The 26,251-nt window shown below is 42.7% G+C and overlaps 1 protein-coding gene and 1 long non-coding RNA gene across 6 annotated transcripts in view; one reads left to right on the top strand and one right to left on the bottom strand.

Moving 5' to 3' along the window:
• Positions 1 to 26,251, bottom strand: part of TEX2 (testis expressed 2) — a 116,812-nt gene that overhangs the window by 67,302 nt on the left and 23,259 nt on the right. The window contains exon 1 of one of the 5 annotated variants that reach the window (XM_055386853.2): positions 16,744 to 16,870. The exons of 3 other annotated variants lie outside the window; for them this stretch is intronic. The gene's annotated coding sequence lies outside the window, so the exon portion shown is untranslated. Of the gene's footprint in view, positions 1 to 16,641; positions 16,871 to 26,251 lie in introns of those variants that run through there. One more of the 5 variants, XM_019028112.4, reaches the window with a different exon arrangement.
• Positions 462 to 987, top strand: LOC129533490 (uncharacterized). The gene is made up of 2 exons (XR_008679759.2): positions 462 to 582; positions 933 to 987. It is a non-coding gene; the product is annotated as an uncharacterized lncRNA (long non-coding RNA).

Genomic DNA, 26,251 nt, shown 5'->3' with positions numbered 1-26,251 from the left:
GCAAAGCATCCAAATGTGGAAATCTGTAAACTAATTGCCATGACCTGTTGGCCTCCTCAAATGGTAGGTACCATAAGACCAGAGTATTTAGGCAGCCATGAAGACATGAGGCAGCCATGAAGACATGGCCACGTTCTGAGGCGTCAGGATAAAGCAAACATATTTTAAACTGAATGCAAGATTCATGTGTCAGGAAAAGGAAGTATCACTGCTGTAACCCACCACCAACCAAGAACTCTACCAAGGACTGTGGTGAGAGATGTGGAAGCTATGCTTTCTGCCCTTCTGGAGCTTAATAGCTGATTGCTTCTTTCTGGAGCTTAGCTGGAACGAAGTCAGAAGCCTGAAAAGCTGGGCAGCAAAACAAGATGCCACGCCCACCTTGTGACATGGTACAGTCATCTCTCTTTATTCACTCATGGCCCATTTACTGGGCACTAGCCCTAACTATGTAAAAATTAAGACCACACCTGAACAGAGACCATGTAAAAAGAGCCAAGACACAGGGCATGCTTCAGAAGTTCTGAGGAGGATGACACCAGTGTGGGAGGTGGGACATCCAACGGGTCTTTGGAACTGATGGTGAGTTGTACTGGCATGAGCATGATTAGGCAGAGGGAAGGGACAAGGGCATAAAGATGGCAATGGGCATGGTGTGTGCAGCCACCTGGCTCTATTCTGTTTCCAGGACAGAGGGTGAGTGTGGGGAGCAGTGGGAGGCCATTGAGACAAGAGGGGCATCGTGGGGCAGTGGAAAGAGCACCCAGCTTGGGCCCAGGACATAGGGCTTCTAGTACTTGTCTTTCTACAGCTGACTCTGTGGGACTTTGAACAAGCCAGGGCCTCTCGATGTCTCAGTATCTTGGTCTGTAAAATGGAGGTAGATCCACAGTCCTTTCCAAATTTAAAACGCTACACGTTTATGTTTACAGGTGACTGTATCCAACCCAACACAATACGCTTACAAGTAATCTACCACAATCGACATTATGTGGCTTGCTTATTTCTTTAATTTGAAGAGCTCCTCATTTAAGCCTTCTGCTAAATATTCAGGTTCAAAATGCTGGCAACTGATATTACCAACAAGAGAAATCATAAAATGGGTAGGGGAATAAGGGGGTTTGGGAAACAGTGATCCTGGATCACTAGAAGGAGGAAATATTCCAAGGATGACAAGAATTACATTCAAGGGCCCAGCTGCAACATGGACTCGAGCTGAAACTACACAATTTCAGTATCAAATATTTGAGAGAAGTTACCGTAAAAACTTTCACACACAGTTCTGTCCAGGCTCATTTGTGACCCTCAGGCTTTCCTATCCTGAATCCAGGAAAAGGGAATGATGTCTATCCACCAACAAAGCAATTTAAATCCAGGAACTGGCAGCAGCCAGAAAAACACAGCCTCGGGTCCAGGACAATCCTTCCCTGTTATCTTAAGCTAAGGAGTTTGTAGGCTTAGTAAGAAGAAAAATATCAGAAGCAACATATGTTTTTCATTTAACTATCACCTAGTTTTATAAGGGCAATTTAAAAAGAAAATTATAGAGGTAATTTAAAAAGAAAGTTTGGTATTTGATAATTCTCAGTGGGCTGAAAAACTCATTTAAGTTGCTTTCATAACATAAAAGGATGATATGTAAGGCTCTGCTGTTCTGAGGCTGCTTCACCCACAGTGGTGGCTATAAATGAAGGTAACTGTGGGCACAAGTCCAAGTACAAAGTGCATGATTTTGAGGTTGAACAGAGTGAATAGGTCCTTCAGGAACCAAGACAAGAGTGGAGAGGCCCGTCTGCAGTTGAGGATAAGAAGGCCTGGGAATCTAAGGGCAAAGTTAGGCCCAGCCTAGCGCCAAAGGGTGAAAACAGCAATGCGTTCAGAAGCCTGCGGTCTCAGCAGTCAGGCCAGGCCCCAGGGAACAAAAAGCTGGCACCTGCTCAGGAAGCAGAGTTATTTTTCGTGTGGAGGTCACCAGGACCCTGCTTGCCTAATCCTCCACACACTTGGGCCCCCTGACTGGCCAGGTAAAGCAACCTCTGATCAGACTGGGTGGACAGAGCTGAAGGTGGGCCCCAGGGAGAGCTGGGTGTCAGGTGGCCAGATGGGGGGCAGGCTCTGGCTCACTGTTGTTATTGTCCTCCAGGGCTCACTCAGACAGTGGCCTCAGAGGTTCACAGTAAATGCCCCCAAACCCACACTAACCAAAGCCTGGCTCCACTTCTCTAGATTTTTACTAAAATAAGCCACACAAGGCCAGAGCATCACTACTGCTCTTTAAATACAAGAAAATGTCCAGGCTTCTCTTTGCTCATCTGCAAAATGAGGGGATTAGGCTAGATAAACAAAGGCTGCTTCCAGGCCCCAAACTGCTGGGTAATTGAGTGTGCTAGAACCAGAGACCATGGTTTGGGCTCTAGACAACCTATCAAGTGGTCACTGCCTCTGCCTCCTCCTGGGGACCACTTCAAGTTCCCTTTTCTCTCTGTCCTCCCAATGGCTGGCTGCTAAGGCCAACTGAGCCGACCCTCCCACAGCCACAGCCATGCAGGACAGCCAAGGCCAAGAGGAAGGACCTGACTGACACCCAGGAAGACTACATGGTTTGTCCAAGGGCACAGCACTGACAACATGGGCTTCCTGACACTGAGGCCCGATGCCCGGCAGGGTGCCTTTTCAAACATGCCACACAAGCTCTTTATTCCTGCTTTGTCCCAGCTTTTGTACCTGCCCTCTGTGCTCCGTCATGGACAGCTCACTTACAAGCTAAGACCTCAGTTCTCAACCAGCAGCATGTGACTGGCCGCACTGAGAAATGAAAGGTCTCATTATCCATCTGACAATCTGGTACCATATAAAATGGCTAGCCTCCTGCCCTCTACTCCTGAAACTCAATTATACCCAGGCTCAAAAAAAGAGACACGCTTCTCTCAAGCCCTCAGGAACTGAAAGGCCAAAAAAGAAAGCATCCTTCTCAACAGTCTCTTTTTCCCATACTTCCAGCAGACTACAAAGCCCTCGGGTTTTAACACTGACCCCCCAAGCCTTGTGATGGGAAGGGGGGCTGTAGCTCATGTTGTCGCCAGGCTCCCATAGGTATGATTTCATGCTGGAGAGGTGTTTAAGCAAAAATCTGACATGATCAAAGTGGTACACAAAATTAATCACGTCCCGTCCCAGAATGGATGAGGGTGGCAGAGGCAACATGGAAAAACAGGTCTGGAGTCTGGTGTCTGGGAAGGCAGGCTCCATTATCAGGCCCACAATTCTGCTGAACACAACTAACAATGAATACATTGAAAAAAAATTTCTGAATGGCTGGGCACGGTGGCTCACACCTGTAATCCCAGCTACTAGGGAGGCTGAGGCACAAGAATTGCTTGAATCCATGAAACAGAGGTTTCAGTGAGCTGAGACTGTGGCACTGCACCCCAGCGTGGGTGACAAAGTGAGACTCTGACTCAAGAAAAAAAAAAGTCTGAAAGGCTTTGAAGCTTCAAGAACTGAGCAAGGAATAACAGTACAGAAACTAAAGAAAACAGGAACCCCGAGGTATGAGCTCTAGAGAAGCCACCTTGCCCTCAAGCATTGGCCTAGCCTAGTCTGGCAAAGGACACTTTCACTTTTTTTTTTTTTTTTTTAAAGACAGAGTCTTGCTCTGTCACCCAGCCTGGAGTGCAGTGGCACAATCTCAGCTCATTGCAACCTCCGCCTCCCAGGTTCAAGTGATTCTCCTGCCTCGGGCTCCCCAGTAGCTGGGACTACAGGTGCCCGCCACCACACCTGGCTAATTTTTGTATTTTTAGTAGAAATGGGGTTTCACCATATTGGCCAGGCTGGTCTTGAACTCCTGACCTTGTGATCCACCCATCTTGGCCTCCCAAAGTGCTGGGATTACAGGCGTGAGCCACCACACCCGGCAGCCTTTCACTTTAACAGCCTCCTGAGCAGAAGTCAACATCCAGGGCTGGCCAGCGTGGAACACCAACTGGAGACTCTTCCTCAAGGAGCCGGGACCCCAAAGGACTACAGCTACTAGGTAATAGGTGAACCAGAAGCAAACCAGGCCTCACTTAGACTGGAGGCCTAGGTTTGCCTCCTCTGAAAGAACCAGGGAATCTCAACCATGAGCTTCTTCCAAGGTGGTCTTGGACCAGAAATACCTCCAGGGACCTGGCAGAAGAAATTCTCTCCCCATGAAAGCAAAGCACTTTCACCCGAAGCCTCAAGTTATTCCTAGAAATACTTTCTCAAATACAATGAATGGTAAGCACATAACCAAAGGTAACCAAGCAGATGAGGAAACAAGACTAAGGACCAGCAGAAATAGAATATAACAGAAAAATAAGGACTTCAGATAATGGAATTATCAGGCATAGATTTGTTTTTACAAGTATGCATCAAGATGAGTTTAAAATACCTACAGGGAGTCCAGGCATGGTGGCTCACGCCTGTAATCCCAGCACTTTGGGAGGCTGAGGTGGGTGGATCCCTTGAGGTCAGGAATTCAAGACCAGCCTGGCCAACATGGCAAAACCTCATCTCTACTAAAAATACAAAAATCAGCTGGATGTGGTGGCGCATGCCTGTAATTCAAGCTACTCAGGAGGCTGAGGCACAAGAATCGCTTGAAACTGAGAGAAGGAGGTTTCAGTAAGGCAAGATTGGGCCACTGCACTCCAGCCTGGGCAACAGAGTGAGACTCCATCTCATCAAATAAAATAAAATAAAATAAAATATCTAAAGGGAGAATTACAGGCAAGCAGACCAGTTTTAAGGCTATTCTGGCAGCCAAAGCATGATGTAAGAAATGCCTAAACTAGAGGAGTGGATGTGGAGCTGGCAAGAAAAGGCAGATGGAAAGAGAAGGAAAAGAATGAAGCAATAGGACCAGATGGAAGGTTGGAAAGGAAAAGAAAACATGAGGAACAGTCCAAATTGACTTAAGTCACTAAAGACATAAGTCTAGTTCCTGTGAAGGCAGGCAGGGGAGATAAGGGACGTGGTACACAGGTAATGCTCCTCCCCTCAGAGCATTCTGTGGACTCAGAGACGTCCACATCCTAGTCCCTAAAACCTGTGAATCTGTTACTTCCCATGGCAACAGAGATTTTGCAGATATGATTGAGATGGAAAGATTATCCTGGATTGCCTGGGTGGGCCCAATGTAATCACAAGTGCCCTTAAAAGATAAGAGGAAGGCAGAAACTCAGAGAAGGCGATGTGAAACAGAAGCAGACATCAGAGTAATGAGAGCAAGGAGCATGAGCCAAGGAATGCAGGTGGCCTATGGAGGGGAAGAAAATATCTGCAAATCATTTATCTGATAAGGGGTTAATATCCAGAAAATGTAAAGAACTCTAATAACAAACAACTTGACACCTTATACAAAAATTAACTCAAGATGGATTAAAGACTTAAACGGAAAACCCAAAAACTATAAAAACCCTAGAAGAAAATCTAGGCAATACCATTCATGACATAGGCACAGACAAAGATTTCATGATGAAAACGTCAAAAGCAATTGCAACAAAAGCAAAAACTGACAAATGGAATCTCATTAAACTAAAGAGCTTCTGCACAGCAAAATAAACTATCATCAGAGTGAACAGGCAACCTACAGAATGGGAGAAAATTTTTGTAATCTATCCATCTGACAAAGGTCTAATATCCAGAATCTACAAGGAACTTAAACAAATGTACAAGAAAAAAACAACCCCATTAAAAGGTGGGCAAAGGACATGAACAGACATTTCTCAAAAGAAGACATTTATGCAGCAAAAAAACATATAAAAAAAGCTAAATATCACTGATCATTAGAGAAATGCAAATCAAAACCACAATGAGCTACCATCTCATGCCAGTCAGATGACAATTATTAAAAAGTCAAGAGAAAACAGATGCTGGTGAGACTGTGGAGAAATAGGAATGCTTTTACACTGTTGGTGGGAATATAAATTAGTTCAACCATTGTGGAAGACAGTGTGGCAATTCCTCAAAGACCTAGAACCAGAAATACCAGTTGACCCAGCAATGCCATTACTGGGTATATACCCAAAGGAATATAAATCATTCTCTTATAAATATACATGCACACATACGTTCACTGCACCACTATTCACAATAGTAAAGACATAGAATCAACCCAAATGCCCATCAATGATAGACTGGACCAAAAAAATGTGGTATATATACACCATGGGATACTATGCAGCCATAAAAAGAAATGAGATCATGTCCTTTCCAGGGACATGGATGGAGCTAGAAGCCATTATCCTCAGCAAACTAACACAGTAACAGAAAACCAAACACTGCATGTTCTTACTTATAAGTGGGACCTGAACAATGAGAACACTTGGACACAGAGAAGGGAATAACACACACTGGGGCATGTCAGGGGGCAGGGGGCAGGAAGAGGGAGAGCATCAGGATAAATAGCTAATGCATGTGGGGGTTAACACCTAGGTTGACAGGTGCAGCAAACAAGCATGGCACACATTTACCTATGTTAACAAACCTGCAAGTCCTGCACATGTATCCTGGAACTTAAAATTAAATTACATTTTTAAAAAAATGGGCAAAGGACTTGAAAGGACAGTTCTCCAAAAACATATACAAATGGGCAACAAGCATATGGAAAGATGCTCAACATCACTAGTTATTAGGAAAATGCAATTAAAACCACAATGAGATATCACCCCACATCCATTAGGATGACTACAATTAAAAAAGAAGAAGAAAAGAAGTGTTGGCAAGGTTGTACAGAGATTAGAGTTTTTGTGCACTATTGGCAAGATTGTAAAATGGCACAACTGGTATGGAAGTTTCTCAAAAGTTAAAAATATAACTACCATATAATCCTCCAATCCCACTTCTGGGTATATATCCAAAAGAATTGAAAGCAGGGTCTCAAAAAGATATTTGCACACCCATGTTCACAGTGGCATTTCAGACAATAGCCAAGAGGTGGAAGCAACCTAAGTGTCCACTGACAGATGAATGGACAAACACAAGGGAATATTATTCAGCCTTAAAAGGAAGGAAATCCTGTCACATGCTACTACATGGATGAACCTTGAGGACATTATGCTAAGTGAAATAAGCTGACTAGTCACATAAAGACAAATACTGTATGATTCCACTTACAAGAGGTATCTAAAGTAGTCAAATTCATAGCAACAGAAAGGAAAATGAAGATTTCCGTGGGCTGGCAGAGGAGGAAATGGGGAGATGTTGTTTAATGGACACAGAATTTCAGTTTTATAAGATGAAAAAGTTCTGGAGATTGGTTGTATAACAATGTGAATATACTTAATACTACTGAACTTAAAAATGGTTAAGATGGTAAAATTTTGCTATACGTATTTTATCATAATTAAAAATAAAATTTGAAGGCCAGTATATGTGCAGGTTAGTTACATTTTAAAAAGCAAAAATTGGCCAGGCGCGGTGGCTCACGCTTGTAATCTCAGCACTTTGGGAGGCTGAGGCGGGTGGATCACCAGGTCAAGAGATTGAGACCATCCTGGCCAACATGGTGAAACCCGTCTCTACTAAAAATACAAAAATTAGCTGGGTTGGTGGTGGGCACCTGTAATCCCAGTTACTCGGGAGGCTGAGGCAGAAGAATCGCTTGAACCTGGGAGTCAGAGGTTGCAGTGAGCTGAGATCGCGCCACTGCACTCCAGCCTGGCAACAGAGCGAGACTCCAACTCACACACACACAAAAAAAAGGCAAAAATTGGAGGTCAAGATGGGAGGACTGCTTAAGGCTAGGAGTTTGAGGCCAGCCTGGTCAACACAGGAGACCCATCACTATTTTACAAAATGAATAAATAATATAAAATTTTAAAAGATTTCACTCTTCAAAATTACAAAGAAATAATACTCTGAACTACTTATTATGCCAACTAAAACAATTCTATTCAAAAACTTCACATTGTTCTTTAGTGTTTACGCTACAGTGTGGTTAAGTTCTAAGATAATAGATGTAAATATTTATGCTCCCATACATTTGGGGTGGGGCAGGGGTGGGGTGGGGGGAGGCTATTTAGAGCCAAATGCTCTCTAAACCTTAGCCTTGATCGGATATGTTTCCAGAAAGCAGGATGTCTCAAACTCTTCTGCTGATGGGTCCTTCCTAAGGTCTTTGCCAGAATCCTCCTTTAAGGTTGCTATCCCTATGAAGAAGTTCATCTCTCCCATTAAGACTGAGAAAGCCTCTAATAAGGGCTTCTCTCTCCAGAATTTATGTAGGATTCTGTTCTATCTAGTTTACAAATTAGTAGCTGCCATCTAACTTGAACTCATAAAAAACAAAGGCCTCAAACTGGAGCCAACTGCGCTCTGTATCAGTGGAGTCAGAGTGAGCATATCAAACAGCAATGAGGTTTATTTGCTTTCTATTCACCCAAAAAGGTCGTCATCATCAATTAGGCCATGAAAAACCAATCAACAATAAATCAGGCTGTATAATAAAAAATGAAGAGCCATTTCAAGACTCAATATTAGCATTTATTAATTCCAAGATAATATTAGCCTCACCGAATCTGGCTTTTTTTTTTTTCACTTTTTTTCTTTGGTCTCATTTTCTACTAATAACTGCCCTTCCTAGCTCTGTCTTTCACAATCCTGGGGTCCTAGAATCAGAGCCATAAAAAGAGCAGATGGTTCGTTCCAGGCCACTCAATTATCACCAACACGTGTTTGTTCATAGCAAACACACTAGGCCAAATAGTAGTATAGCCATTAATATTATTTACTTCTAATTCATATACTAGATTAGAGGAAGTACTGGAGGAAGGAACGAGAGACAGGGTAAGGCAGGGAGGGAAGAAAGCAAATTTCATTGAAAATGGAACTAGCCTCCAGGTACAGCGTACAGTGAGCACGGTAACAGAGCATCTTTTTGTTTTGTTTTGTTTTATTTTGCGATGGAGTTTCACTCTTACTGCCCAGGCTGGAGAGCAATGGCACGATCTAGGCTCACTGCAACCTCCAGCTCCCGGGTTCAAGCGATTCTCCTGCTTCAGCCTCCTGAGTTGCTGGGATTACAAGTGCCTGCCACAACACCTGACTAATGTTTTGTATTTTTAGTAGAGACGGGGTTTTACCATGTTGGCCAGGAGGCCGAGGCAGGTAACACAGCATGTGAAGGGGCAAGCCTGGTGTCGAGTGTGCTTCCTTTTTCGGGACCATCCCTAATCCTTCAAGGTCATTATTCATTCTTTGTCTTTGTAAAATTCAGCCTGTTAGGCATTTGCTACCTCTGAACAAGCTTGCATTTGGACATTTGATGTATGAGTACCATCTGCTAGCTTGTGTGGGGAAAAGCAAGAGAGATCAGATTGTTACTGTGTCTGTATAGAAAGAAGTAGACATAGGAGACTCCATTTTGTTCTGTACTAAGAAAAATTCTTCTGCCTTGAGATTCTGTTAATCTATAACCTTACCCCCAACCCCGTGCTCTCTGAAACAAGTGCTGTGTCAACTCAGAGTTAAATGGATTAAGGGCGGTGCAAGATGTGCTTTGTTAAACAGATGCTTGAAGGCAGCATGCTCCTTAAGAGTCATCACCACTCCCTAATCTCAAGTACCCAGGGACACAAAAACCGCGGAAGGCCGCAGGGACCTCCGCCTAGGAAAGCCAGGTATTGTCCAAGGTTTCTCCCCATGTGATAGTCTGAAATATGGCCTCGTGGGAAGGGAAAGACCTGACCGTCCCCCAGCCCGACACCCATAAAGGGTCTGTGCTGAGGAGGATTAGTATAAGAGGAAGGCATGCCTCTTGCCGTTGAGACAAGAGGAAGGCATCTGTCTCCTGCCTGTCCCTGGGCAATGGAATGTCTCGGTATAAAACCCGATTGTATGCTCCATCTACTGAGATAGGGAAAAACCGCCTTAGGGCTGGAGGTGGGACCTGCGGGCAGCAATACTGCTTTGTAAAGCATTGAGATGTTTATGTGTATGCATATCTAAAAGCACAGCACTTAATCCTTTACACTGTCTATGATGCAAAGACCTTTGTTCACATGTTTGTCTGCTGACCCTCTCCCCACTATTGTCTTGTGACCCTGACACAACCCCCTTTTCGAGAAGCACCCACGAATGATCAATAAATACTAAGGGAACTCAGAGGCTGGCGGGATCCTCCATATGCTGAACGCTGGTTCCCCGGGTCTCCTTATTTCTTTCTCTATACTTTGTCTCTGTGTCTTTTTCTTTCCTAAGTCTCTCGTTCCACCTTATGAGAAAGACCCACAGGTGTGTAGGGGCAACCCACCCCTACAGCTTGGGTTATGTCAGTCAACAGTTTCAATCCAAAAGCTCCTGGCGGAGGAAAAAAAGGCAAGCTGCATTCTATTGCAGAGGATGTCTTAATACCTCTTACCTGTGCATTTTTTAATAGGAGTTGGTTTTGTAAAAAGGAGGGAAAAGGCTATAAGATTCTGTATTTTTCTGCCTTGATGCCACAGAGCAAAACAGTGAATCTGGTCAAAACCAACCACGGCAGGAAGGTCTGATTTAGCCTACAAATCTCAAGTACATCTTAAGAGCTATCCCTTGATTCATTTAAATTCAATGAAGCAGCTGAGAACTGCCAGCAGCCATTCTAATCTGTTAATACTCCACCTCACAAACAAAAATCAATATGACATTGTAGATAATGAACTAGCTCTAGCCTTAGTTTCATTTAAAGAAAAGAAAAAGACAAGACTCTATCTTCAGCACTGGCAAGAAACTTGGAAATCCTTTCCCATTAGTTGTTAGGTTCCCAGGCCCCTACTCACCATCTCTTCCGACCCAGCAGGGTCCTGCACCACCACCAACACAGCACAGGGTTTAGACGAAGAAACTAGCAGGCCCACTCCCTTCCACCACCGCATAGACCTTTTACCTGGCATGAAGAAAGCCCACTCTGGGAAGAGTGCCACATCCCAGAGGAAAAGGGGGTTCGAAAGCATCAATACAATTAGAATTTTGCTTTATAGATTGCTAGACGGTTCAAATAACAAAATCAAATTCAATTCACAGTAACTCATTGAAAACCAGTTCATGCGTTCAGCACAACCACACAAGGCCTGTGGAGGTTTATAAAAAATAATAATGGGGGCATCTACAGGGGAAAACTCAAGGAGACAACACATAGACATCAGAAAATGACATCAATATGGGGTCACAGAAACCCTAGAATAAGTAATGATAACTCAGGACAGGTGTGTCCTCAACAGATGGTACTCATCAAGTAAAGAAGTCTGGGAATAACTTTTTTTTTTTTTAAAGCAGAAAAGTCATCTATGTGTCTTAGAAGGAGGATATGTAGAGAAGAGAATATTGCAGGCTGGGCACAGTGGCTCAAGCCTGTAATTCCAGCACTCTGAGAAGCCGAGGCGGGAGGAATGCTTGAGTCCAGGGGTTCGAGACAAGCCTGGACAATACAGCGAGACACTATCTCGATTTAAAAACAACAAAAAAAGAATATTGTGGATATGAAGCAACAGCACATGGAAGGGCACTGAGACGGGAACAAGGCAGCTACACAAGAGGGACGTTAACTGCTACCTGAAGCTGAGGGGTGGTGCTAGGGGTGAGGAAAGAATATTAATATTTGAATTCAGGAGCAGGCAATCAATTGTTCCAAACCTCTAAATGGGCTTGAATTTATATTTAAATCTTAAAAAGAAAACCTTTCCATGTACTTTTCACCAATCATTCCTAAACCGTAGGCTCTTGAGAAATCTGAAAACCAGGTGTAAGCATTTTTCTTCAGGGGAATAAATGCCTGGAAGCCAAGAGAGTGTGGTGCCGAAAGCCCAAGATATGAGAATAGTGTGTTGTGGCTGTGGTCACAAAACAACACATTTTTCTTTTCTTTTTTTTTTTTTGTTTGTTTTTTGTTTTTTTGAGACAGATCTGTCACCCAGGCTGGAATGCAGTGGCAAGATTTCAGCTCACTCCAACCTCCACCTCCTGGGTTCAAGCCATTCTCCTGCCTCAGCCTCCTGAGTAGCTGGGATTACAGGTGTATGCCACCACAACCAGCTAATTTTTGTATTTTTAGTAGAAACGGGAATTCGCCATGTTGGCCAGGCTGGTCTTGAACTCCTGGCCTCAGGTGATCTGCCTGCCTTGGCTTCCCAAAGTGCTGGGATTACAGGCGGGAGCCACCATGCCTAGCCAAAACAACACATTTTCAAAAGCTGATGCTCATGGGGTAAAATGTTAACAACAATGTACATTTGGGAAAGGGTTTAAGATTCCATTTTTACTTTTGCATCCATTTTAAAGTTTGAAACTATGTCCAAATTAAAAACAAAAGCAGCGTTCCTAACCACTGTTTGGCTTTGGGGATATCATGAGAGCTGCTCCCCTCCCGTCCCTATTGGTTCTACCAGTTGGGATTATCAAGCAGGGTTCCAGGCAGTAAGAGGAGAGAGCTGAAGTTGTACCATTCCTTAAATTCTCAAGCTTCATTTTGAAATAATTACAGATTCTTAGGAAGTTGCCAAAGTGGTATAGAGAGGTTCCATGTACTTTTCACCAATCATTTCTAAAATTTTAAAGGCAAATCTTGTAAGTCAGATAAATTCCAAGTGGTTAAGAAATCATGTTTTTAACTTTCATGCAATGTAAGAAAAATGCATTCCACCTGGCAGAGTAAAACTTCCCCTTAGAAGGACTTACAGTCTTTCTTAAGGTCTTTCTTTAATGGTCAAATTTAGGAAGGCATCTTCAATAGATATCTCCCAAGTACATGAACAGGCACTTCACCCCAAAGTTCAAATGGCCAAGAAACAAATAAAAAACTCAACCTTACTAAAAATAATACAGAATTGCAAACAAACCGATGAAATAATTTCTCTCAATGATTAAAACATGTATGACACTGGCAAGGGCACAATGAGACAAACCCTCTCTTGCACTAAGGCTGGAACATAATTAGCAAAAACTTTGCTGAAAACTGGCATTAGAAACTAGAAAATTAGTAAAAACTTTTCCGTAGTATAAAAGTAGTATAAAAAATAATAAAATATTTATAAAAAATAATGGGTGCATCCACAGGGAAAACTCAAGGAGACAACACATAGACATCAGAAAATGACATCAGGCCGGGCACGGGGGCTCACGCCTGTAATCCCAGCACTTTGGGAGGTCGAGGCAGGCAGATCACAAGGTCAAGAGATCGAGACCATCTGGGCCAACATGGTGAAACCCCGTCTCTACTGAAAATACAAAAATTAGCTGGGAGTGGTGGTGCGCGCCTGTAGTCCCAGCTACTCGGGAGGGTGAGGCAGGAGAATTGCTTGAACCCTGGAGGCGGAGGTTACAGTGAGCTGAGATCCTGCCACTGCACTCCAGCCTGGTGACAGAGTGAGACTCCGTATCAAAAAAAAAAAAAAAAAGAAAATGACATCAATATGGGGGCAAAAAATCCCTAGAATAAGTAATGAAAACTCAGGACAGGTATGTCCTAAACAGATGGTACTCATCAAGTAAGTACTCATCAAGCTGACACCAATGTACAAATGTCTGCACTGGGCAAAAAAAAGGAGAGGGTAGCATTAATTCTCATTTTCTCCATATAACAGGCTTAACAGTAATTGTTATTTGCTAATTTCAGGTATTTCCAAATACTTTTGTGATCTGGAAAAAAAATTATATGTAAACACATGTCAATCTTTTAAAAATTATTATAATCATTATCTTCAGAATATAAAATTGCCCTAGCCAATCCTCTGTGCCTTACCCACAAGAAAACTAAGGCAGAAAGACTCATTTTTATTAAATGAGGACACACTGTATGTATGTATGTAATCTGCTTTTATACTCAAGATTACACACTGAAGTAATCTATCATTAGCAAGGCCTTTAGTTTGAGTTCCACCAACTTGGTAGCAGTCTGGCCCTCTGGCAAATCATTTACCCTAACCAAGCCTAAGTTTCTTTTCATCTGTAAAATGGGAATGGCAACTGACTGTTCAGAAGATTAAACGAAACAACTTAAGCAAAGCACTGAGCATGATCCCTGGCACAGAGCAGGCCCTCCCTAATTGTTTACTGTTCTTATAAGCATTTTCTCAAATCAAAGATTATTTCATGCATGATTTTTAATCGCTGTATAGGATGAATATTCCATAATGTAATTCAAGAATACCACTTGAATTTCTTGTTACAAACAAGACTGCAATGCTGCACATGATGCTACAGATAAACCTTTGACTGCCCTCTGGTTATTTCCTTAGGAAATATTTCTAGAAGTGAAATGAGAGAGTTGAACCATATGTATACATCTTCACTTCAATAAAAAATATATAATTTCAAACTCATTGAAAAAAACTTCAAAAACAGATGTAGAGGAAAAGTGAAATTTTCTCCTCCTCCCTGCAAAATCAGTTTCATGGAAGACAATTTTTCCATGGACCAGAGGCAGCGGGGTATGGTTTCGGGACGATTCAAGTATACTGCATTTATTGTGCATTTCATTTCTATTGTTATTACTATGTATATAATGACACAATTCTACAACTCACAATAATGTAGAATCAGTGGAAGCCCTGAGCTTGTTTTCCTGCAACTAGACAGTCCTATCTGGGGGTGCTGGGAGACAGTGACAGATCATCAAGCATTAGATTCTCATAAGGAGGGGCAACCTAGATCCCTTGCATGCGCAGTTCACAGTAGGGTTTACACTCCTATGAGAGTCTGTGCCGCTACTGATGTGACAGGAGGTGGAGCTCAGGCAGTCATGCGAGGGATGGAAAGGGGCTGTAAATACAGATGAAGCTTTGCTCACTCACCCACAGCTCACCTCCTGGTGTGCAGCCTGGTTCCTAGCAGGCCATGGACCGCTCCTGGTCTGTGGCCCGGGGATTGGGGACCCCTGGTTTAGAACGTATCTTTCCAGACCTTTCATAGGCATTTTGTGTGCATACAAAAGGTAGTGCGCACAAATAAAGTTGTTTTTGTTTTTACTTTTAAATGAGATCATATTATACAAATTGTTTTGCATTTGTTTTTTACTTACTATTTCTTGGACCACCTCCTATGGCCTATACCTATGGACTGACGGGTACACACACACACACACACACACACACACACACACACCCCTTTTCTACACAGTAAGGTATGCCACCATTTACTTAATCATTTTTTTATTTGATAGAAATTTGCAGGGTTTCCTGTTTTCACCATTAGAAACAATGCTGCCTTTAAAAGCTGTGTTTCCATATAAATCTTGTGCAAAGAGAAAGTCTATCTGTAGGATGTATTTCTAGAGTAGAGTTGCTGGGTCAAATGAGGTACATATTTAAAATTCTGAAACTGTGTGCCAATTTGTCCAATTTACCCTCCTGATTAACATTGTATAAAATGTCCACCTTCAACCCTGGTCAAGACTGAATATTATTTTAAATTTCTGCCCATTCAATGGGCAGGGAAAAGGTATCTCAATGCTTTGATAGTCACTTCATACTTTTCCCTCATTTGCTTCTCTTCTTCTGTTAACCGGTCATTCATATTTCTTGCCCAAGGACTTTTGTTATTCACTTCTTTATCAAGGATAGTTAATACTTTGTCCATTGTATGTGTTCCAAATATTTCCTTCCATCTCTGACTTGCCTTTTAATTGTATGGGCTTTTTTTTAATATACAAAGTTTTACATTTTGAGATGTTGAAGCTCTCTATCTTTTTCTTTATGGCTTCTGGATTTTTTTACAGCTTCCTGATGAAGCCTTCCCATTCCATCAGCATAAAAACATTCGTCTTTGAAATCTTTTTAGAAAACGCTGACAATAGTGTATATAACACACATAACACACATATTGCTCTGTTTCCTATACAAGGATCTAAATTTTAACTTTGGAAAAACTGACTGATATGGACAATCATTTCTCTGTATTTTCTAGCTATAATAAACTGTAAAGCATTGAATTTATTCCCTTCAAATCATATTAGGAAATTAGACAACCTAGCTTACATCTAGGTTGATCACTGGCCATTCAACTTCTCAATGTGAGGAACGTATTTCAGATTAATTCTTCAAAAACTGAGAAAACTCTTTGAGAACTCAAAAAAATTAGTCGTTTCCCCCAGTCAGAAACACTCCTTTTCACACAGGCATCAGCAGACTTAACCTTGATATAGGGCAGTAAATTTGCTAAGTGTAATCTTACATCAGAATTTTATTTATAGGTAAGGCATCTGAGGGCCAAAGAAGATAAATTTTTTAAAACCAGGTTTAAGATGTGTGCATGCATGTATGCACATGTGTATGTGCATGTATGTGTGCACACGTGTCTGTAGGGGAAAGAGTGGGACTGAGGGAAATAGGAATTGATGGGAGGAACAAGAGAAGGCATGGTGGAAGGTTTCCCAGGGGCCCCGTGTGAGCTGGCCCATGGAGACCTGACAAGGTGCCCCGCCGAGACAAAATGGAGAGTACATTCTAAGTGGAGGACAAAGCAGAAGAAAAGGAATAGAGGCAAGAAACCCAGAGCCATGTTCACAACTGGCAAGGTTAGGAGATACTGGTTCCTGGCACAGGCATGGTCCTGACCTGGCCGGCTGGCCACCTCATGGTTCCCTGAGGAGAACCAATTGCTTATAGGCCCTGAGGGGGAACATTCCCCACCCAACTCTACCTCTGTTGTGGATCATGCCAAGAAAGGATTGCCCGGTGATGAGATGATTGGGATTCAGACAACTGTTCAGTTAGTAGTAAATCAGTCATTGAAAATACAGACCAAGTGAGGCCATGAGGCAGCAGAGGGAGGAGCTCCACGGAGGACCACAGCCCTCAAATGGCCCTCAAATGACAGTGACGGAGCTCCCCACTTCACCTCCCTGAGCCTGGGGTTCTGCTGTAAACTGAGGGAACCTTCCTCCATTGTCTTCAAGGAATTTTCCAGAAGGCTCTAAATTCTAAGAGTCTATGACTCAATTTCCATGAAACAGAACATACTTAGAGTCCTACTTTTCTCTTTTGTAACAAGAGAAATTCTTGGCAACTGTTAAAGTCAAGCAAACGAAACCAGAGTGCACATCAGCTGACTAATGTGCTTAAGGCAATTAAGTCAAAATATTTTTCAAATAGTATTGAAACAGCTCATCTCCCATTAACAAATACTTCTAGACTTTCCAGACTTGTCTTGCTCAGCCCAGCTGTAGAAACATCCCTTATGTGCGCTGGCCATTAGGTGGAGAGTTTCCAACCTATGAGAATGAGCTGCAGATCAGCCGCACCTGCATGTGCTCAGGCACCAGAGGACAGGCATCAACTTGGCCTCCTCAGCAGCCCCTATCTTTCCCCCACCTACTGCCAAACAGTACAGAAGGTGACTCTGAGGCTGCTCCTGCTCAGGCTGTGATGGGGTTGAACTTCATGGGGCTCTCTATCCCAGTGCTCATTAGTTCTTACTCTGTATAAACATCACCCAAGCACCACTTCTCAGCCTCACTAAGAATCTTGAGTCTCCACCAAGTACCATATATGTGCTTCAGGCAACCCTGTGTGGTCACTGTTGTGCCCATTCAAGTCTGAAAAACTCTGAGGTTGACTAAAGGACGGAACCAAAGGAGAGACTGAATGCAGGCTGGCCCTTCACACCACTCTGCTCTAGGAAAACTAACAAAGCCTCATGTGGACAGGACAGTCTCTGGGGCTCCTGTTCGCCGGCAGCATCCACTCTATCTTGTTTCAGTATTAAGCTTCTGTCACTTTAATGCATATTAATAGATGTGTTTGTCATTATTAAGGTGGAAGGTGGTTAGATCTCTGAAGGGAGGTGAGAACTGAATAGGTCCTGGGGTGCAACACAATTGCACAGAAAACCTGGTTAAGAACTCAAACTCTGAAATTAAACAGACCCAGCTTTGGATTCCAGTTCCACCTCTTATCAGTGTGTCACCCTGGACAAGTTACGGCAAAAGGCCTCTTTTTCCTTACATATAATGCAGATAATAGTGCCTATCTCATAGGGGCTGCTGGGAGAATTAAGAAATAACACTTAACATATGTAAGCTACTATTATCAGCATCCACAGCAGGTGTGAGCACATCTTTTTATCCGTGCCGACTCGGCCTGTGGACTCACCGGCATGTTATCCAGGATCAAACAGACAGCTTGTTTCCAGCCTTCTCTAATCACCAGCACTGGACTGTCCTGACTGTCTGACTTTAGGTTTAGTTCAGGCAGCTGTGACCATTAAGAATGACACAATGACAATGTAAAAATATGTATTGTACATATACATCGTAATACAAAATGAAAAGGCAGAATTTAGGATGATGTACATCACCTAGGTAAATGAACACAACAGGATCCTAGGAGGCATATAGAGACTAAGTATTAATAGGTGGTGTTTCGTGGTGAAAGAGTTATTGGTGTTTGATTTCAGTGAAAAGCTGATGAAAAAGGATCTTTTTTAAAGGAGAGCTGTGGATAAAATCTGTAGTTTCATCAACCTCTTTTTTTTCTGTCCCCTCCTCATGTTGGCCACATGTTTTTCAATATTCTTACACTGTTTACCAGTAAACTGATTAATTCTGTGTATTATTCTTCCATTTCAATACTGATCCAAATTTTAATCAACAATCCATATTTATAAGGGGTTCATAATGACATTATAAAAATCAAGTCACTGCCGCAGGTGTGATAATAAGCATAGCTGAGCAAGCAAGAAACAATCAGTGGCTTCATTTCCATAGTCAAGGGCACTCACATTCAAGGTCAACCTCATTCTAAAGGTAGTGGAAAGTGAGACCTGGTACCAGCTCTAGTAACAATGTCTACAGTTAGACCAATCCTGTGTCAGAAACTCCTATTATGTCATCCACAGCCAATCAGAACATGGAGTCAGCATGAAACCTTCCATACAGGGTTGCAATTCCAAACAAAAGCAAGGAAACTTGATGGTTTGGGTAGCTTTTGTATGTTCACCCTGGGTAAATGCATAGTTTCTGTTAAGCCTTTTCAAATGCTGAAAATGGCCCCTGGTTCCCATGGGTTCCTTTGCAGATGGCATGAGCCCAGGTCAGCTCCACCTAGCAGACTGCTGGTGAGACAACTGATCATCCCTAATCATTACCTTCTTAATCACAGTTCTAAAAAGGCAGAGGCATTTGGAATTGAGGGAAGGGTTAGTGTACCAGAAAATCCTAGGCAACATCTTCAACACACAGATGACCCAGCTCACCCCTATCCATCTTGAGGCTTATCATGATTGTGGAGTTTCACAACTGATGGATTGGAAGACATTTTTTTAATTCCCAGTCATCATAAGCCTATATGTGCACAACCACACACACAACTACCCCACCCCCAAACACACACACATACCCTGCCCCAGGGCCCACCCTGGAACTGAGATTCACTGGTGTAAAACAACTTGGACCATTAGGAATGCATTACACTTTAAAAACACACATGCGGCCTGGTGTGGTGGCTCGCGCCTGTAATCCCAGCACTTTGGGAGGCCAAGGTGGGTGGATCACGAGGTCAGGAGTTCAAGACCAGCCTGGCCAAGATGGTAAAACCCCATCTCTACTAAAAATACAAAAAATTAGCCAGGCACGGTGGCAGGCGCCTGTAATCCCAGCTACTTGGGAGGCTGAGGCAGGAGAATCGCTTGAACTTGGAGGGTGGAGGTTGCAGTGAGCCAAGATGGCACCACTGCACTCCAGCCTGGGTGACAGAGTGAGACTCCATCTCAAAAAACAAACAAACAAACAAAAACACATGCATACCCAGAAAGAGACAATGGAATCACGAGGAATTCAGGTGGAGATATAGTACCAGTTATTCCCTGGCACCAATAACTAGTTAATATAGTCTACACCTACCTTGCAAGGCACCATGTTAGAGGCAAGTGCTTTCTAACAGGCTATTGCTGTGTAACTACATCAAAGAAGGGCAAGTCTCTATCAAGGTCAATGAACTACTTCAGATATTTTAAATGAGGAATCAGAAATGGGCAGCTGCTTCCACAGACACAGGGCACAATGAGACCATGTCCTGCTCCCGATCTTCACTACACATGCCTGTAACTGTTTGCCCTTGAGTTGTGGCCTTACCTCCTGGGACGTGGTCCTAACCCCCCAACTCAGATCCTAGGTATAGAGCTGGCCCCCGCCAGGGCCTCCATGGACGCCCATTCCTGAAGGTCTGTTCCATTGCTGTCTAAAGGCCAAAAGCAGAGCAGAAGGCAGAAATAAGGGGTAAGGAAGAAAGGCAAGTGGAATAAAAAAGAAACGTGAATGCATAAAGGAACAAGAAAAAAGTGTTTCTCGGCAGATTGGGGAAAATAAGCACAAGGAGCATTTCATAACCAGAAATACAAGTACACAGCATGGAACCACACCGTCTAATCTAATTCTGGAGGTGCTATAAACCTGATGGCTGTATTGGGGCTCCATTTGACATTTCAAAGAAACAAACGCTGTAAAATTGTGATCTTGATGTTTTTCTGTTCACAGGTCCAATATCTGCCTAACAGCAGCATCCTGCTCTTTCCAGATGATTAGTATTGAGTTTGTTGTTGGGTTTTTTTCTTCCAGCTTATGTGAGTCCTCAGAGAGCACTGTCTGCCAAAGCAAAACGCCAAAACAGGAGCAGAACTTTCTGGCCATCCATGTGCAATTAGGAGCCCATTAAATATCACTCAGATAACTCAACACCCAAAATCATCCTCCATGGCGCAGCTGACAGCTGAGGCTAACTGGAAAAAACACCAGCTCAGGAGCAGCCTCACTGGGTCTGGATCTGTCGAATGAGGACCATGATGGTAAAACCCCACCCCTCAGCTTGTTGGGAGAAAGAATAAATGGGACGGCACTTCATACACTGTCAATTTAGGCAGTGACAGCACAGGAACATCATAATTAACCACACTGCTCTCTCCCCATGGATCTTTATGATGGAGTAAATTACACCAAGAAATATTACCACTTGTTCTCAAAAGATCCTATTGATTTGGCAGTTACTCTATTTAAATACAAAGATACAATGGTTATTTATTTCTTCAGAAAATACAGGTATTTTTTTTTCTCCAAAAACATTATGATTGCCATTTTAATTTCTGTGGTTAAAGAACACCGTTAGGTACTGGGCAGCGCATGACCCAGTTCAGTAAAGTGGCAGGAATTCTTCTTGGAAAAAAGGGCCATAGAGATCCAAGTCAAACGCAGTCCTGATCTGTGAAGATGTATCAGAGGGACCCTGAACCAATGAGAACAACAATCAACGTTTATGACTGCCAGCCCTCTAGCTAATCACTTTACCAACATTATAACACTATCTCATCTAAGCCTCACAATTCTGCCAGGTAGGTACTATCATCATTTCCACATTTAATACACGAGGAAAAAGAAAGTGGTTTAGGCAACTCACCAAGGTAACAAAGCTACTAACTAGCAGAGCTAGGACTCAGGTTCCAAGGCCATCCTCTTAACCACTGTGCGGCACTGCCTCATGCGGATGTTTCCGTTGACAAACCAATCTGGAGCCAACAGAAGCTTTCTGCAGGTGCTCTGTGCTCCAAGAAAGTGTTCCATCCACTCAGTACTTACTGAGCACATCACTTGAAAGACAAAGACTTTCACCCTATATACCCAGGGGGAACATCAATTCTGGGGGACCTTGAGTGTAATGACAACTCAGGCAAGCACTGAAAGGTGCTTTTAAAAAGTCACAGTAATTCACAGACCAGGCTATAAAAAGGTGCTTTTAAAAAGTCACAGTAATTCACAGACCAGGCTATAAAGCGCTTTTGTCTATTGTGATAGGCCCCTCAAAACTTGTTTGGGGTAAAAAGCTGTCTATTAGGGATATATGTTCCATACTGTGAAGACTTTCTTACAAAAAGTAAACCACAGTTTACAGCAAAAAGAAACCAGCAGGCCTAGGTCATCCCTGAGTATGAGCCATCCTATTCTGCTCCTCTAATTCATTGCTATACATAAGTAAATGTTCTACTACAAGTACTAAAATCATAAAAACTCCCAAATTCTGCACATCCCTTTTTGAGTGCTATGGGAATATATTTCCATCTTCAGGGAAGTTGGTTACATTAGCCTAGGACTTTACCGAGACACAAACAAGCTATATCAGATGAGCTTTCCTATGAAATTCCATCTGTAGCAAATGTTCATCCATATTACTGTTACCTGGTGACTTTGTTGATGACTCTGTCTTCCCCTTTACACTGGCCACCTTGGGCAGCTGCTACACAGATTTTTCCCTATGTAAACTCCTCCTTGAAATAGCAATCTAAATAGCTTAAGGTACAGCTGGCTCTCCATACCCACAGGTTCCACATCTGCAGATTCAACCAACTACAGATCGAAAATATTCAGGGAAAAAAAAAAAACAACTAAAAAAAAATAAAAATTTTAAAAACAATATACAATATAACAGCTATTCACATAGTATTCACATCTTATTAGATATTACAGGTAATCTAGAGATTATTTAAAGTATATATGAGGGCTGGGCCCAGTGTAATCCCAGCACTTTGGGAGGCTGAGGCAGGAGGATCGCTTGAGCCCCAGGAGTTTGAGACCAGCCTGAGCAACACGGTGAGACCCCGTCTCTACAAAAAGTTTTAAAAATTAGCTGGGTGTGGTGGCTCACGGCTGTAGTCCCAGCTACTTGGAGGCTGAGTGGGGAGGATCACCTGAGCCCAGGTTGACACTGCACTCCAGCCTGAGCGACAGAGCAAGACCCTGTCTCAAAAAATTAATTAATTTAAAAATAATGTATATGGGAGGATGTGCATAAGTTATATGCAAATATAACACCACTTTATACAAGCGACTTGAGCATTCTCTGATTTTGGTATCCATGGGGGATCCTAGAACTAATCTATGGATACCGAGGGACGATTACACTACAATACAGGAATTAATTTAAAAATAACACCTAGTTAAAGATAAACTCCTATTTTTCCCTCAATTTATTACGCACACAAACATTTGGAGTTAGCTATAGATCCATGGCTCTCTTAATTTCACAATTTATTCACTGTTAAAGGTCTGTTTGCATAAACATTTTAATGTAAGCCAAATCTTGACAGTTGGACACGCGGAATTTGAGCTCTGAGAGTGGAGGCAATGATTGAATATTCCGGACTTACTTGTTTCCTCTTATAATTTGCAAAGTGGTGCAGTACTCAGATTGACCTCAGGGAGCTTAGAGAGGGGTGAGGAGCGAGACAATCACATAATCAATGCAAGAACTAGGAAGTGATGTGAAGGGCACCAAGAGATCACAGTCAGCAGGGAAACCTGATCCGTTTTGAATATTAATCACAGAAGGGCCCCCTGAACAAGTGGGCATTGGGCTGACATCTCCAGGATGAGTCGAGCTGGCTAAGTGATGGCAGCGTGGGCACTCCAGAAACAAGAAGGGTAAGAGCAAGGGCCTGAGGCAGGCGCAGAGCCTCATGGGGGAATCTGAAGCAGCTTCTGGGGGGTGAGTATTATACACACAGTATGAGACAGGAGTGCGGCAGGGGCTGGGTCATGCAGTGCCTTGAAGGCCACATTGAGGATCTAGTCTTTTTCCTAAGGGAAAGGAGGAACAAGTGAAGGCTTATTGTATGTGGTCTGGAGACAGGTATGGAGGTGACCAGATGCGTATTTTGAAAAGCTTTTTCTGGCGGTAGTGTGGAAAATAAACTGGAAAGAGGCAAGAAGGGATTCAGGAAGGTCAGTTAGACAATAACAACATTTTAAGTGAGAGACAATGGCAGCCCGGACTAGCGGGGTGGCTGTGGAGATGGATGAAGGGATTTGAGATTAGGAGATGAAATGCATGGAACTTGATGGGTTGCGTATGGGAGTAAGGAAGAAGGTGTTCTTAAGCCCTAGGCTTTGGGCTACAAGACTGCAAGGACAGGCTCCCATTCACCAAGTGTGGGAATTTGAGAAGGGCTGGGTTTCTGGGAACATGGTAGGTTCAGTTTGGGACATTTTATTCTGAGATACTTGGTGACCTCCCAGTGTGAGTATCAGAAAGGTGTTTAAAGTTCTGGTTCAGTAACTGATACTATTACATGTCCACCCAGATAGGAGACTAACAGTTCCTTACAAATAACCTACAACCAGCAGAAAAATAACCTGTTGAATGACGAAGTATTTTCACCACTGTTAAAAGTCATGAACTTCTAACAAAACTGCACAAGCAACATCTATAATAAAAACAATTTCAGCCAGGCGCGGTGGTTCATGCCTGTAATCCTGAGACTTTGGGAGGCCGAGGTGGGAGAATCACGACGTCAGGAGTTCGAGACCAGCCTGGCCAACATGGTGAAACCCCGCCTCTACTAAAAACACAAAAATTAGCTGGGCATGGTGGTGGGCGCCTATAACCCCAGCTACTCAGGAAGCTGAGGCAAGAGAATCGCTTGACCCTGGAGGTGGAGGTTGCAGTGAGCCGAGATTGTGCCATTGCACTCCAGCCTGGGCAACACTGAGATTCTGTCTCAAAATAAATAAATAAATAAATAAAACTAAAATAAGACCATTTCAAAACTGTCTGTGTAAGTTCAATTTTTTAAAATATATCTTTCAAGAGAAAGTTAATTCCATCTACTATTCAATATAAAAATTATTTAAATTTTGGCATTCTAATTTAAACCAATGTATTAGTCTGTTCTCATGCTGCTTTGAAGGAATACCCAAGACTTGGTAATTTATAAAGAAAAGAGGTTTAATTGACTCACAGTTTCACATGGCCAGGGAGGCCTCAGGAAACTTACAATCACGGCAGGAGACACCTCTTCACAGGGCAACAGGAGAGAGAATGAGTGCCAAGCGAAGGGGGAAGCCCCTTATAAAACCATCAGCTCTTGCGAGAATTCACTCACTATCACAAGAACAGCATGAGGGTAACCACCCCCATGATTCAATTACCTCCCACCAGGTCCCTCCCATGACATGTGGGGATTATGGGAACTACAATTCAAGATGAGATTTGGGTGAGGACACAGCCAAACCATATCAACCAGGCAGCAAACAAGAAACTTCAAAATGGAGAAAGAAAAATAACTGTTCCTTAAAATGAGCAAAGCAGGGTCTTTGCATCACCTAAAAAGCTCACTGATAAGCACCAATTCACTAAAAGGTTTGAGATAACTGTAAAAAAAAGGAATTAGCTTTTATTGAAGATTTATGTCCCAGACACTTCAAGACACCCCTCATTTAATCTTCATGGCCCTATGAGGCAAGAATTATGCTTCCATTTTCTGAATAAGGAAACTGAGTCAGAGAAATTGAATAATTTGCCATGGCATAACTACTAATAAGGGCTGAAACAGAAATCAAACATGTCTAGACAACTCCTTTTACCAATGCCCAAGATAGGAAAGGGACGAAGCTGCCATTTCCTTGGTGCCAGTCTTCTGCCTTGGAGGTCAAATGATGGGATGTTTATTTCCAAGTTTTTTCTGTTATTACCTGCAATTAAGCAGTTATGTTCTTAGTCTCGAAATAACCTTAATGTTTAAAGAGCTTTGTCAGTTCAATCCTCTCTGCTTCATCTTCTTAGAAGAGTTTTACCTAGACATATAATCATACCCCAAAAAGCTTTGTAAATTTAGTTATAACTGTTCGCAGAATTTAGATCAAAATGTAAACTGAAACCTGGAAAATACAAATGTTTGTTTTCTGTCAAATGCTTACTGCATGTTTCCAACCCAAATCCACTAAAATGATGAATAAACTAACCCTAACTTACAAAAAAATTTTCAAAAGCAACTTATTTTCTTAAGGAAATAATGCTGGCCAGGCATGGCGGCTCACACCTGTAATCCCAGCACTTTGGGAGGCAGAGACAGGCAGATCACCTGAGGTCAGGAGTTCGAGACGAGGCTGGCCAATATGGTGAAACCCCGTCTCTACTAAAAATACAAAAATTAGCCAGGTGTGGTGGCAGGCACCTGTAATCCCTGCTACTCAAGAGGCTGAGGCAGGAGAACTGCTTGAACTTGGGAGGCAGAGGTTGCAGTGAGCCAAGATCATGCCACTGCACTCCAGCCTGGACAACAGAGTGAGACTCTGTCTCAAAAAAAAAAAAAAAAAAAAAGCAGAGAAGATAAGAGAAGAGAAATAATGTTATCTGGTAAGTTCCTTACCAGGCCACAAAAGGTTAACAACTTGAATTGTTAAATAAGGACTCTAGATGTGCTAACAGGAAATATTACAAGTCCTTACAGATGGTAAGTATGTGCACTGCCTAGAAATGCATAAATGAAA

Source organism: Gorilla gorilla, chromosome 4, assembly GCF_029281585.2.
Source record: "Gorilla gorilla gorilla isolate KB3781 chromosome 4, NHGRI_mGorGor1-v2.1_pri, whole genome shotgun sequence".
Classification (NCBI taxonomy): domain Eukaryota; kingdom Metazoa; phylum Chordata; class Mammalia; order Primates; family Hominidae; genus Gorilla; species Gorilla gorilla.
The sequence above is the reverse complement of the archived record's forward strand: the minus strand, read 5'-3'. Positions and strand labels throughout refer to the sequence as shown.